At 42.8% G+C, this 15,549-nt stretch overlaps 1 protein-coding gene across 5 annotated transcripts in view; it reads right to left on the minus strand.

Moving 5' to 3' along the window:
• The window catches only part of Nck1 (NCK adaptor protein 1), a 54,430-nt gene extending 42,279 nt beyond the window's left edge, over window positions 1-12,151 (minus strand). The window contains exon 1 of one of the 5 annotated variants that reach the window (NM_001106851.2): window positions 12,035-12,151. The gene's annotated coding sequence lies outside the window, so the exon portion shown is untranslated. Of the gene's footprint in view, window positions 1-11,036 lie in introns of all 5 variants that reach the window. The other 4 variants (XM_087561301.1, XM_087561297.1, XM_087561299.1 and 1 more) reach the window with 4 other exon arrangements.
• Between the last annotated feature and the right edge of the window lie 3,398 nt (window positions 12,152-15,549).

The raw sequence follows: 15,549 nt of genomic DNA on the forward strand, positions 1-15,549 counted from the left end.
TTAAGTAGCCCAAACTCATGACTGTCCCAAATACATGAGGTCTCAGGTGTATCCACTGCCCTAAGCTCCCTTTCTTCTCCATTCTAAAAGTATATGAGTCTCTTGGGTTCTGCACTTAGATGACAAAGCAAAGAGCAGTAAGGATTTCTTAGATTCTACAATTCAGTTCCTCAAGATTATGCTTTATCTAGGCTCTCTAAGCCTAAGGTTTTACATTAAGATGATTTAATTAAGATGGCTGAGTAGAAAGAACCAAAACAAGCAAAAAAGAAAAAAACACCAAAAAAACCCAACTACTTCACTGAAGTATTTGAGGTATTTTTTTGAAGTATGGTTGGAATGTGGAGAAGACGCTGCATAGCATGAAAACAAGAAGAACCAAAACAAGCAAAAAAGAAAAAAACACCAAAAAAACCCAACTACTTCACTGAAGTATTTGAGGTATTTTTTTGAAGTATGGTTGGAATGTGCAGAAGCCGCTGCATAGCATGAAAACAAGAACTAAGTTGTGGTGGTTGAATGAGAATGGTCTTCATGAGGCCATGTATGTGAATGTTTGGTTATCACTTAGGGGAACTCTTTGAGAAGGATTAGGAGGGATGGACTTGTTAGAGGGGCTGTGTCATGGACAGAAGGCTTTAAGTTTCAAAAGCCATTCCCAGTTACTTCCCTCTCTGCCTGCGACCTGTGGATCAGAAAACTGGCCCTAAGAAACTGATGCTTAGTCTTTTCTGTAGGTTGATGTCTAGATGCAGGTGAGCGCTGGCACAAGTTAAGTTGAGGCCTGTAATTGGACAGTAAAATGTAAGGCAGGAACAAAGTTTTTGTAAGGTGAGAGAGAAGAGGGGGAAAAGGAAGAACCAAGATGGAGGCAGAGGGTGACCTGGAGTATAACGACCCCAGCAGTTATGACTATTCCTTAAGGGATGGATTTTTACAGCTCAATTTAGGTGGGCGCTTTATATCATTATCAATTGGCTCTGAGTTTATTGTGTGGACGTACTGTGAATTGAGAGTTTAACACACAAATCTGATTGCTAAGTTATAAGCTTTTTGAGTATTAATTCTAACGGGTTGCTGGGAGTTTATACTATAACTTTAAGGGGGCAGATGCCATGAATGTAAACAGAGCTGCAGCAGAGAGCTTCGGGAGAGTAACCGCTGCTAGGACCAGGGGTCAGTTACTGGGTGTATGGGCAGAGTCCACAGCAGGGAGCCGCAATAGGCCAGCTGCTCCCGGGATCTCTAGAGTCCTGATTTTACGGGGTTGCTGGGACCAGAGAGCTCCGGGCTTACAGAGAAATAACAGGGAGAAGGTGGCCAGCAATGGGCAGAGAGACCTCCTAGGCCAGAGAGTAGCTGGGGGTAGTGTGGCATGGTGCCCTATGGCCACCAATGAGATGAACGTTCCCGCTCTGCTAATGCCATGGCCTCACGGTGCCAGCATTAGTGTGAGATATTAGATTAATTTTTTTAGTATTTACTGCAACATCCATCCACCCAACATGGGAAACAGGCAGGCAGAGTTCCCTGAACAGTCGTCCCACAAAAGACTATATATATATACGCCATCTTTACCACTGGTCAGCATTAACCACCAGAGAGCATTGACACACTGGTCAGAGTTAACCACCAGACAGTACTGACACACTGGCAGACACCACACCCTACCCTACTGAAACATGCTGTGCTAGATCCCCAAAGCCCTGGGGCATGCCTGCCTTCATGTGACCAGTGGAAAGTGGCCAGCATCCCCTCCTAACTGCTAGATGTACCTCATCAGGAGCAGGTGACAAACGCACCTGCCTAAGGGAGCGACAGCTTACCATGCTGCAGTCCCACCACCCTAAGATCACAGTCCCACAGACATCTACAGACATTCTCAAATTAATTATAGCTGAAGAAACTACTCAAAAACTATGCTAAAGCATCTACCTGAAACCAAAGCCAACAGTCTATCCAAATAAAAGTAGGAAACACTGCCAAGAATGCTTTAAGCCACTCTTAAAATTGGCAGAGACTACTAACCTACCAGCTGCATAAAATACCAACACAGGGACACAACTAACGTAAAGAAATATGTTAACAAGACACTTCTAAAGGAACACAAAAAACTTTTTTAGAAAGTGCCAAAGAAAAGGAAACCAACAAACTGTCAAAAAATTTTAATGAGTGAAGAATTCTGCAAATAAAAATCATTCTTTAAAAATCAGGGCTAGAAATACAGATGTGGATGCTCGCAGCCAAGCACTGGACTGAGCAGGGGGTCCCCAATGGAGGAGTTAAGGAAAGGACTGAAGGAGCTGAAGGGGTTTGTAACCTCATAGAAGAATAATATCAACCAATCAGACCCCCCCAGAGCTCCCAGGGACTAAACCACCAACCAAAGAGTACACATGCAGGGACCCCATGGCTCCAGCAGCATATGTAGCAGAGGATACCCTTGTCTGGCATCAATGGGAAGGGAGGCCCTTGGTCCTGTGGAGGCTGGATGCCCCATTGTAGGGGAATGTCAGGGTGGGGAGGGGAGAGTGGGTGGGTGAGTGGGGAAGCTCCCTCATAGAAGCAGGAGGGAGGGGGATGGGATGGGGGGATTACAGAGGGGAAATCAGGAAGGGGGGATAACATTTGAAATATAAATAAAATAACCAAACAAACAAAAAAAAAGAAAAAGAAAAAGACAAAGAAATCAGAGCCAGAGACTATAGCTCAGTGGTAGGACACTTGTTTAGCATATTAGTAAGCAGTACCTCAAATTTTGGCATTGAAAACTCAATATATAAAATACAAGAATAACTTACTTTGAAGATAGGTCTTTTGAAAATATCTAGTTAGGCTTAAGCCACAAACAAACAAACAAAAGGAGAAAAAAATAAAAAAGACTCCCAGACTTAGAGACTACTAAGCAAGCAAGCACTTACAGTTTGTGCTTAAAAAGAAGGGGAAAACATAGAAAACTTACACAAAATAATAAGATTATCATTATTATTACTATTATTATTTTAAACTTTTTTTTTTCGGATTTTTTTTTTTGATTCTTTTTTTCGGAGCTGGGGACCGAACCCAGGGCCTTGCGCTTCCTAGGTAAGCGCTCTACCACTGAGCTAAATCCCCAGCCCTATTTTAAACTTTTAAAAACAAAAAACCTTCTCCAAAGCACTTAGTAGTCATGCTACCTAACACAAAGAAAGCCAGGAGTGCGGGACACAATTCAGTCAGCTCAGCAACAGAGTAAATGCTTAGTGGTTCAACCTCAGCACCAAACAACAGAGAAAATTCTGACGAAATGAAGAAAAAGGTGCATCTGATACTCTTGCTATGAAAATCCAACAACGTGATCAATCCCCGGACCCATGTAAAAATAAAAGAACCAACTCCCCATAAGTTATCATCCTCTGACCTCCCACATACAGTGGCAAGCAAACATCCATACATACCAAACATAATAATAATCATTTTTCATCAAAAAATAACAATGTGGGAGCTGGAGACACAGCACAGTGGTAAGAGCACTTGTTCCTCCTGAAGAGCCCAGTTCAGTTCTCAGGACCCTCATCCAGTGGCTCACAAAGGCCTATAACTGGAGCTCCAAGGAGCTCAACACCTTCTTCTGGCCTCTGTGGAGAACCTAAACACACATGGCACTCACCCACACACAAACACGTACACACGAATAAATGAAAATACGGGAAATTCTGGAGCTAGAGTTAACTGCAGTTAAGAGCACTTGCTGCTCTTGAAGAACTAACAGGTTTGGTCAAAGCACCCACATGGCTGCTCCATCACTTGTTAACACCAGTTCCAGGGAATCCCACACCCTCTTCTGGCCTCCAGGGACAGCAACACACATACATACACACAGGCTAACACTCATACACATAAATATTTTTCAAAATAAAAGTAAGGGATTCAAACTACCCCTTCATGTTGAAGTGCCCTTGTTAGCCTTAACTATTAGCACAGCTTACTCACTTGAGAGTCTCAGCTGAGGGACTGCCCAGATCAGACTAGCCTCTGGGCAAGTCAGTGGGAAGCTAGCTTAGTTACTAATTGATGGAGGAAGACCCAAACCACTGTGCCTGGCAGGTGGTCCAAGCTGTATTAACACACACACACACACACACACACACACACTCACACACACACACTCTCACACACACACACACTCTCACACACACACACACACACACACACACACACACACACACTCTCACCGTGAGCCGGTAAATAAGCTAGCAAGCAATGTCTCTCTAGAGTTTCTGCTTTAAATTCCTACTTGACTTTCTGCCCTGATTTTTCAATAATGGTAGAGTAACCTACACGCTGAAATAAACCCATTCCTCCCCTCCCCTCCTCTGTGCTGCTTTTGGTCAGAGCATTTTTAGCATATCAGCAAATCAACAGAAATGTAACCACAGTAGAGAGAATAATTTTTTTTATATAGAAAAACCTAGACATTCTAAAAAGTCCATTACAGCTATACGATATCAAAATTATCCCTGCCAGGTGTGGTGGCACGCACCTTCAATCCCAGAGCTTTAAAACAGAGGCAGGCAGATCCCTGTGATTTCAAGACCAGCCTGGTCTACAAGGTAAGTCCCAGGACAGCCAGGACTGTTATACAAAGAAAACCTGTCTCAAAAAACAAAAACAAACAAAAATTAACTCATGAGGCAGAATTAGACAGACCTCTGTAAATTCAAGGCCAGCCAGGGCCACAGAGGAGAGGGAGGGGGAGGGGGAGAGGGAGAAGCCCAGGGAGAGAGGGGGAAAGGGGAGGAGGGAGATGGGGAGGAGGGAGATGGGGAGAGAGGGAGAGGAGGAGGGAGAGAGGGGGGAGAGGGGGAGGGAGGAGAGGGAGACACTCCCTCCAAAAACAAAATGGCAAAACAACAAAAATCAACATACAAAACTTAACTTTTTAAAAATATACAAATAACTAGGAAAAAATTAACTAAGTCCACATATTTAACATCAAATTTTCAACAAAGGCAAGTATATTGATGAAAAAGGAAAGTCTCTTTAATCAATACTTCTTGGAAGACTGAATATAGAACTGCATAAAAGTAAAACATCTGCCCCTATTTCTTGATGTAAATAAAAAATAATTCAAAATGGAACTAAGATTTAAATTTAATTCTAAAACTATGAAAACACTAGAAGAATATACAAGAAAAATGCTTTTGGACATGGGTCTGAGCAAGATTTTTAGGTAAAATACCAAAAGATCAAGGAACAAAAGCAAAAACTAACCAATGAGACTGACTACATTAAAGAAAAATAAAATAAAATTTCATTCTAACAAAGGAAACCACCAAAAATGAGAAAACTGTACAAAATGGAAGAAAACAATGGCAAACTATTCCTCTAACATGGTATTAATTCACATAAAAACTCAAGACAATTCAACTACAAATAATACAATTATAAGTGGGCAACTAGCTGGCTTGCAAGAACATCTCACAGTTCCAGCACTCAAGAGGTGGAGGGGAAAAGATTAATTCAAGGTCAGTCTGGGCTACAGAATGAAGCTTTATCTAAAATGTGTGTGTGTGTGTGTGTGTGTGTGTGTGTGTGTGTGTGTGTGTGTGTGTGTGTATGTGTGTATATACACACACATACAATAATAAATAGGCAAATGTTGTAAGTAGGTAATTCTCAGGATATACAAAAGCCAATAAATACATAAAAATACTCTTCATTCATCACTAGAGAAATGCAAATCAAAACCATATGATTAAAAAAAGAAGTAGGCACAGATGAGGATGAGCTGAGAAATTAGTGTTGGTAGTATATTCATTACTTTTCTATTGCTGTGATAAAAGACTCTGTTGGCTTATGGTTCCAAAGAGGTAAGAAAACATCATGGAAAAGCAACATGGCAGTAAAATGACAAGCAACAGGAACAGAAGCTAAGAGACTAATCACATATACAACTGCAAACAAGATGCAGAGGTGGTGAACTGGAAATGGGTGCTACAAAAAGCCCACCCAGAGACATCCTTCCTTCAGCAAGGCTGCACCACCTCCCCAAACACAAGGGCTAAACTATCTGAGCCAATCGGGGACTTCGTCATTAAGTCATCACAGCAGGACTCTACAGTGTGGAGGTTCCTGGAAAAACTATAATAGTGGTGTGACCCAGCATGTCCACTTCTAGGAAATCAGTGGTGAAGAAGGAATCTGCACTCACTTTTATGTACGTTCTGGTTAGATTTTTGTTGCTGTTTGGTGTGTGTATGTCGGGGTGGGGGTGAGAGGCAGGCAGACAGACAGGCAGACAGACAGGCAGGCAGGCCACACTGTGTAGCCCATGCTGGCCTTGAAATCATTATACAGGATACAGTGGCCCTAAAATTGTGCCCTTCTTATCTTCAGCCTCCCTAGCACTGGGATTACAGGTCTACTGACCACCCTTGTTCACCCACAGAATCAATGTCCTATGGCTATCGATAAGGAATAGTAAATATACATAATGGAGTGCCCAAGGAGGTCAGAAGAGGTGTCAGATCTTCGGGAACTGGAGGTACAGACAGTTGTGAACAGACTTGGTGATGCTGGGAATTGAACCAGGTCCTCTGGAAAATCAACCAGTGCTCTGAACCATACAGTAGGCAGGGGGAATAAAACTATCCAGCTATTAATTAATTTAAAAAAATAATAAAAAGCAAGATTGGCAAGCCATAACAGTTTCTGCCTCTGCTCCTGCTGGAGTTTCTGTTCTGACCTTCCTCAACAATTGATTGTTGATCATGTAAATCAAATAAACCCTTTCTCTACAAGATGTCATGGTATTTATCAAAGCAATAGAAAGCAAACGGACATAGCGCGAACACGAAAACAATCAAAACATCCCTTTAAAAGTTTAAAAAACTTGTAGTAGCTGAAAATGATGAAGCATTTCCCAGGAAAATTTTCCACTCCCCTGTCAATATGTTTCTTCAATAGAGCTCGAATGCTTTAAAGATGCTACATTGTGCCAAAGTATTCTATTATTTGAGTTGATCTACACACATAACATGATTTAGAGATGTGTGATAAAAGTTTTGGAAGACTGATTAAACAAAAGAAAAATCATTTAAGAAGCACCTACTCTTAAAAAAAATGTCCAGGCTAGGGACATAGCTCAGTTGGTAAAGTGCCCTCCTAGCAAGAACAAAGCCTCACTTTCAAGATCCAGCACTGCACACACAAAGAAAGATGGCCCACACTTAGGGGACTTGGAAGCAGAAGATCAGGAGGTTCAACAGAGTAAGGTCAAGACCAGCCTGAAACAAATTTTCCACACACTCTCACTGATGTACTTTATTCAAATCATCTGAAGAAAAGCTGGCATCACCCATACCGTATTTATATAGAATATGCAAATCCCTAAAGATAATTTCAGAAATAAATAAGAATCAGCATTTCAACAGAATTTTTCTGTTTCTTTTTATTTTTCAAGATAGGACTTCTCGTTTGTCCTGGCTGTCCTGGAACTTGCTTTGTAGACAAGGCTGGCCTCAACTCACAAGAAATCACTCTTCCTCTGCCCTCCCAGGCACTGGGATTAAAGGCATGCACCACTACACCAGGCTCAACAGACTTTTTAACTTGTAGTTTTGTTTTAAGACTGTACTACATAGCCCAGGCTAACCTCAAGCCTGCAATTCTGCCTCAGTCTGAGATCTAGGATTTGGCAGTTTATTTAAACAAATAAAAAAAAAAAAAAAAAAAAAGCAAGCCATGTTAACCAACCAAAGTATAAATGAAAAAATAGCTTCTAATCTTTTTCTGATCAAAAAAGGAAGCACTCAGTGAGGCCTGGCGGAGTATACCTTCAATCCCAGTGCCTGGGAGGCAAGAGACAGGAGGATGTTTAGTGAGTTTGAGGCCAGCCTGGTCTACCTTAGTAATTTTCAGCTCAAACCAGGACTGTTAAGTGAGACCTTTTCTCACACAGAGAAAGGGGGGTGGGGGATTATAGGAGAGAAGACTCAGAAGAACTTTGCCTGGCAGGTTTCTGTGCTCTTTGCACCACTGAACTCATCATAGGCAAGACAACACTGCTTTTATTAACAAACTTTAGAGTTAAAAAAATAAAAAGCTCTAGCGCTACAAAATGGAAGGTGATTGTTACAATGTGTTTAACAAGCAGACTGCAGAGCTGAGGCTTGACAAACAAAATGTGAAAGTGTTACTGTTTTAACACCCAGAGAAGGAACATTTAGCTAGCTCATTACATTTAGTTACATGATAAACCCTCCAAGCTTCCTCCAAACCATTTCAGTATCCTTTCAAAGTCCCCCAGAGAGTCATTTTTATCAAATAAGTCAAGGAAGATCCTCAACTTCCTAACAGCAAAACCTGTAAGGCAGCCATCCACTGTCTTTTCCCTTTGGTGCTAAGGATCCAACCTCCTTCTGCCTCCCCCAGAGCTACATCCCTAGCAACAGCGTACACTTCTTAGAAGGCTACAGGCCTCAACCACAGAGACAACTTATTTTGTTAATGCTCCTAATACATGGAGTCTGAGAAGTACAAATAAAAGGTCATATACCAGAAATCCTAGATACGCCAAAGGCTGAATCAGATAGATGGAAGATCACATCAGAACATAATTTGAGCAAAAATTTAGAGCAATGATTTGAGAGCCCATTTTTTTTATTTTCAAAATAAAAAGTGCTGGATCTCTAGGGGGAATATATAAAACAAATATTACATATTGTACACAGTAATAATATGGTATCAGAAAGAACACACGATACTTGAATAAGATGACATTTGCATCTCAGCTCTGCACCAACATCAGGATGTGTAAATCTCAAGTTATTTTGCATTTCACTTTCCCAATCTAAAAAACAAAGGGCTAGATTCCAGTGTTTTAACAATGTTCCATGACATCATGACATAAATCCATATAAAATTAAAAAGCAAGGGAAAGAAAGATGTCAGCTGGGGAAAAGGATGTTTAAGGAAAAAGCACAGCAATAAATACATATGCAAACACCATCACAAAACCCATCACTTTGTATGCTAACTCGAAAAGAGGGAAATGCAAAAAAAAAAAAAAAAAAAAAAGACAGATTAACATAAGTAACAAATTTTTGACAACCTTTCCTCAAAAATCAAAATTAAATTTCTGGGCGCTGGAAAGATGGCTCTGGTTAAATTCAAGTACTATTCTTGCAAAAGATCTAAGGTTGATTCCAGCAACTATATCAGGAGACTCATAAGTAAGTGCCTGTAAGTCCAACTCCACCATATCTGACACTTTTTTCTAGCCTCCTTTTTCAGGCACCTGCCTTTGTGTACACATATCATGTCCTCAACATACATACATACATACATACATACATACATACACACACACACACACACACACACACACACTTTTTAAAATGTTTAACTATTTGTAAAAACTATAACTCTGGTTGGGTGTCGGATGCCTCTGCAGGTAAAGGTACCTGCTGCCAAGCCTACAAACCTGAGTTCAAGTCAAGGGACCTATGTGGTGGACAGACAACTGACTCCCTCAAGCTGTCCTCTGACTCTGCCATAAGCACATTGCCTGTCCACCCACCCCCCACATACACACACACACACAAACAAAAATGTAATAATCTTTTTTAAAAAATAGAACTTTAGACTGATGATATAACTCAGTGGTTTATGAGAAGCCATGGATCTGACCCCAAAACTGAGGGAAGGAAAGAGTCAGGAAGGGGAAAGAGAAGAGAGGGGTGAGGAAGGGAGGAAGGAGATTATGGAAGGGAGACTTTTACTTTGCTACTTTAGTAATCTGCAGACAACTTTCTTCCTGTGCTAGGACAGATGGTTCAGTGGTTAAGAGCTCTAGCAGAGGATCTCCGTTCTGTTCCCAGAACCCACACCACATGCTGTGCGCTTCTATGTAGGCAAAACACTCAAACGCATAAAATAAAAATAAACCCTTAAAAGACTGAAATCTAGACGAAAGATATTACTAGTGTCTAAACAGTAAAAATATGTTCAAAGTCGTATTTTAAGATCAGCACAGGCAGAACACATTTGTGAACACCCAGGCAGAAAACCCAGCTAGGGCAAGTGAGCAGTTCAGAAGCGGAAATTTAAACAATATATAAGAATAGGAAGGGAAGGTTTTTTTGTTTTTTGTTTTTTGTTTTTTTTTTAAAGAAAACGACTACAAAAAAATAGGACACTGTTAAAGGTTTATGTCTGGGTTACTGAAAGCATGTTACAGAATGTATCACCAAAGAAAGACAGCGCATGCATCAGTTTTGCAGAGAAGACTTTTTAAAGATTTATTTATTTTATGTACATAAGTACACTGTTGCTATCTTCAGACACACCAGAAGAGGGCATCGGATCCCATTACAGATGGTTGTGAGCCACCATGTGGTTGCTGGGAGTTGAACGCAGGACCTTTGGAAGAGGAGTCAGTGCTCTTAACCACTGAGCCATCTCTGCAGCCCCAGGGAAGACTTTTAAGTTTTATTTCTCAGACAGATTAAAGTGAGAATCATCCGGGCCTGTCAAACTTTCTTCAAACTGTTGGATTTGTTAAATGTTCAGTAATTTCTAATTTTAAGTTTCCTTCAATTTTACTTAACAGTGAAATAATCATTGGTTTTCTGGCATTGAAACCATGCATTCTTCCAAATACTACCAAGGTGAATTCATTTTTTTTTCCAAGTTTTCCTGAAAAGGAATTTATTTACAACAATAATCACATCAAGCCTTGAACTCTAAAACTAAGTTCTCAAATTATGAAAGTCAGCAGCATAAACTATCACTCAGTGTTTAATAAAAGCAATACATTGATATGCCAACTTGTTTACATAGGATCTGTAAGGCTTGGAAAACCAAAACAAAAAATGCTTGACAGGGAGGCAAGTCTTTTCAAAGTTAATGTTCATACATACAGCTGAGACATCAACACAATGCATGCTTAAGTTATTCTAGCCAATTCCTACAGAAGCTCTTCCCAGAGAAAACATCCAATGTGAGCATGATGAAAAAAGTACTAATCAGCCAATGCATATGCTTTGACTTACTATCACGATGCGGAGAGAAGGTCTACTTAAAAACAAGACTGAAAATTATCAAACCAAACTGTCTTCTTGGACTCTCTGTTCATGTGGTGACGTCGCTAAAGGCTGAAAGCTTGCAACTGATTTCCAGGGTGCTTAAGAAATCGTTAAGGCTGATTGATCATCAAGCTATCAAAGTAACTCTTTTGAAAATGAACACTTCTTGCAAAACTTTACCCGTTTTGGGCTGAACACTGATCTCACTGCTCCCCACCCAAGATGGGGGTCAGGAAGTTTTCTTCATCTCGTTCTTTCCTAACTCCTATGGATTCTTACCTAACTAAAGGGCAGTATTGTCTTTGGGTGACTTCAGCTCCGCTCGACATTAACCAAGCGATAATGTTAAGATGATGTTACGGTCCTCAACCCTGAACAAAAAACCAGCTTCCTTCCAACCCAGCTGTTAACAGACTGAACCGAACTAGTGCGGAAACCCGTACGAAAACCAACCCAATGGGCTGTTTTTCCTGGACCTACCCCACCTCAACAGCCACCCCAGACAACCCCATCTCTCCTGCTCTGGAACGGGAGGGGGAGGGGAGGGCGCGCCCGAGGATGTCCCCCCTCACGGCTTCCTCCGGTTGGCGGCTGGAGGTGAGAGCGCCCTTCCTGCCTGCCAGCCCGCGTCCCTACCGTCCCGGCCTCGGACACACCACAGACCGCGACAGGGCTTTCTGAGAACCGCCGAGATAGCGCGCCGCACACTTGCCTGCTCGGCTCCCCGAGCAGGGCTCGTAGCTCAGGCCAGAGGCCGCGCGGGGTCACCGGGCGGCACCGCGGACACCGGAGCTCCGCCGAGCGGCCTCCCCGCCCCCTCCGCTCCGCTCCGCCGCCAGCAGACGGCGCCCCCGGGCTAACTTCGCCGGGGAAGAGGAAGCGACCAGAGACTAGCAGGCAGCGCGGACAGACTAGGAGACCGAAAGGACGGTGCGTGTGTCCGCACGCGGGCAAGGCCATCTCACCTTCCCTCCGCCGAGCCCGCGGCTCCAGTCACCTGAGGACTGCACCGGGACGCCACCGCGGCTGGCCGGATGCCGTTACCGCACGAGGCCTGTGCTGCGCCGCCGCGTAGCTCTCAGAGAGGGGCGGGGCGCGCGCAACCGGTGGGCGGACCGTTGCGGGCAGGAAACCCGCTCCACACCTAACCTAATAGGCTCCTTCGCCTCCGGCGCCCGCCCCTGATTCGTCAGAGGAATGAGCCGCTCCCTGATTGGGCGAACGGGCTTGTCACTCAAGCGCGGCGCTCACTGTTCAGTGAGCTGAGGCTGCGCAGCGTTTGGACAGGAGAAGGTGAGGTTCGCTGGGCCCCACTGCCTTTTTCTCCCCCAGCTTCCTCGGTAGCTGGTTACTCTCCGCCTCTCCAAGCCCTACTAAAACCTGTCATTATAATCGCTCATTAATGTCGAACAGTGGTCCCGAGTTCAACCCAAACTACTCTGGTTCCTGCTTCTGAAAGGGCCGACCACCTACAGATCTTAGGGACAGAGAGCGACAAAGAAAAATCAAGCCTCGGAGAAAATGTAAAATGTTTGTTAACTAAAACCACAACCAAAATAAGCTGTGTGAGGAACTTCCGAGTGCCCTGGCGCGTGGGTAGCCTTCACTCTCCGCTTCCAGTTCTGTGAAAAGCACTGTTACCTTTGCCCTTGGGTTGAGCGTGGCAGTGGCACAGCCCCAGCCACCCGCTAAGCCATTAAGAAATCGATTCTCCTTCCCAATTAGCCCTACAGCCACCAATAACCTGCCTCACTATTTCCGAACACCCTTGCTACTTAGTATAGCTGTGGCACCTAAAAGCAGCACTCTAGGTTAGGTAACTTTATTGAAACACGGGTTTTGCCTCCGGCGTAGCTGCACCCATATACCTAGATTGCAAAGTCTATTACAAGAGGAACTGTGTCAGCACCCACCCACCCTCACTCCATGCCTAGCACAACATCATCGTCAATAATCGAGGAATTAATACATCTTCCTTTCCCCTTTTATTCATTTTTATTTTTTGTGTGTTCGAGTGTTTGGTGTACATGTGTACTTGTGTATCATGTGCGTGCCTGCTACCCCTGGAGGCCAAAAGAGGATATAGGATCCGCAGAAAAAAAGTTACAGATGGTTTTGAACTACCCTGTGGGTGCTGGGAATGAAACTGGGGTCCCTTGGAAAACTGGCGCTCTTAGTCACTGAACCACCTCTCCACCCCTTCCTTCCGCTGTAATACAGGTCCTACCGGTAAGTCCTAAAAAGTTACTTCTCTGCCTTTAACCTAGTTGCATGTTAATAGATATGGTGGCCTGCCCTAGGTAAAATACAAATTACCTGTAGCGCCTTCTTATCCTGAGTAAGAAAAGTAGGTGGTAAAGCTGGGCAGAGGATACTCTGCCTATGTTCTATTGTTAGTATCAAAAGTAGGAATGCAAATCATATATTAAAAACCATACATACTGCAGACAAGGGGGTGGTACATGCCTTTAATCCCAGCACTTGGAAGGCTGAAGCAGATGGATCGAGGCCAGCCTGGTCTACAGAGTGAGTTCCAGGACACCCTGGCTACACAGAGAAACCCTGTCTAAAAAAAAAAAAAATCATACAGACCATTACACATTACACCTGCATAGACAGGTTCAAGTTTTGCAAGTTCAAAGCCAGCCTGATTCATATAGCAAATTCCAAGACAGTCAAGGCTACATAGAGAGACCCTATCTCAAAAGCAAACCAAAAACCATACAGGCAGCTCACCCCCATTAACTCTGAAGGAGGATATTTGGGGTAGTGTAGAAAGGAAATAAGAACTCTCCATGCCTTAAGACCTTTCCCAGAGAACTATTGGCAGCTTATGGTTAGAATGACCTAGTTTAGGGGTTGGGGATTTAGCTCAGTGGTAAAGCGCTTGCCTAGGAAGCGCAAGGCCCTGGGTTCGGTCCCCAGCTCCGAAAAAAAGAACCAAAAAAAAAAAAAAAAAAAGAATGACCTAGTTTAGTGTCCCTATCATACAGGAATGATTAGGAGGAAGAAAATCCTACCTATCTTATCTTATGGTTATCAAGAAGTTATCCCAGACTTGATCTTCAAATGTAAAAATCAGTGGGCCATACTAAACAAATTTAACTTGTGGATTTAGTATGGTTGTGCTGTTATAGGAAAGAGTCTGCTTTGTATGGTAGGTGCTGCAGGAGGCACTGTATATCTCAAGTCTACACCAGTGTCAGATACTGAGATTTAAACCAACCCGTATTCTATGCTAAACACATCAACATTGTATCTAGGGACAGATGGGCATTAAGCCACAATGAGAGGGGAAATGTGTAGTAAGACTGTTTGCGCAAAAAGAAGGGTTTGGGAGGGAGTTACCTAATAGAGAGACATTGAGTAATTGTAGTATGTTGGTGGAGCAGACACGGTGGCTAGAATTGAAGCAGTATGTCAGGAGAGCTGAGGTCCTTAGAGTTTATTCTATAGGAGGCGAGCGGTCACTAAAGAGTTGTTTGTTTTTTCAGTACTTTAAGGATCATTCTGATGCTTTCTGCCTCTTGTTTCTGCTGAGGAGCAAGTTGCTATTTAAAAAAACAAAAACAAAAACCCTTTCTTTGATGTGTGTTAGATGTTTTACTTACATACAGTTCCCTCGGAGATCAGAAGAGGACACCAAATTCCTGGAACTGAAATAGCAAACAGTTGTATGCAGCATGTGGGTGCTAGGAGCCCAACCTGGGTCCTCTGAAAGAGCAACAGGTTCTCTTGATGGAGGAATCCTCTCTCCAATCCTACAATGTACTTTTTGAAATGTTTTATCTATTAATATTTATTTGGGGTGTGTGTGTGTGTGTGTGTGTGTGTGTGTGTGTGTGTGTGTGTGTGTGTGTAGGCTCCAAGGATCCACCTTGGGTTGTCGGGATCGGTGACAGAGCCTTTATCCACTGAGTCATCTCTCTGGTCCTGGAGCTCTTGTCATTGTCTTTCTGTGCGTTTGTCCTTTTGCTCTGTTATTTTTAAGATTCTACAACTTACCCTTATCAGCAAAGGTGCACTGTTGAGTTGCACACTTTTAGATGTCTTTTTCTGTTTGTCCTGCTGCTGGGCGTTCATCTGGCTTTCCAGATTTCTGAGTTGCTGGTGCTTATTTTCTGCCTTGAGTCAAATTTGAAAACACTCTGATTAATATTTCTTCAAAATCTTCTGCTCTATTTTTTGTCCTTTTCTAAAGACCACAGTGACGGGAGCTGAACTATGACCCTAAGGGGACTTTGTACAACATTTTAAAAAAAAGATAAAACTGTAGGCATAATGTTTTTGAACACTGTGTTATTCAAATGCTGATTTCTCTGCCCTCATATCTTGTTTCAATTCAGACACAGCATTGTAGGGCTTATACCAAGAACCTCCTGCCTCAAGTTTGTATAAACAGTTATTACCAGTTATTCTGTGCCTTGTCAATAAATGCTGATCACCCAATAGCTGAGCAGAATAGAGAATAGGGTGGGAC

Source organism: Rattus norvegicus, chromosome 8 (genome assembly GCF_021556685.1).
Source record: "Rattus norvegicus strain SHRSP/BbbUtx chromosome 8, alternate assembly SHRSP_T2T, whole genome shotgun sequence".
Lineage (NCBI taxonomy): Eukaryota > Metazoa > Chordata > Mammalia > Rodentia > Muridae > Rattus > Rattus norvegicus.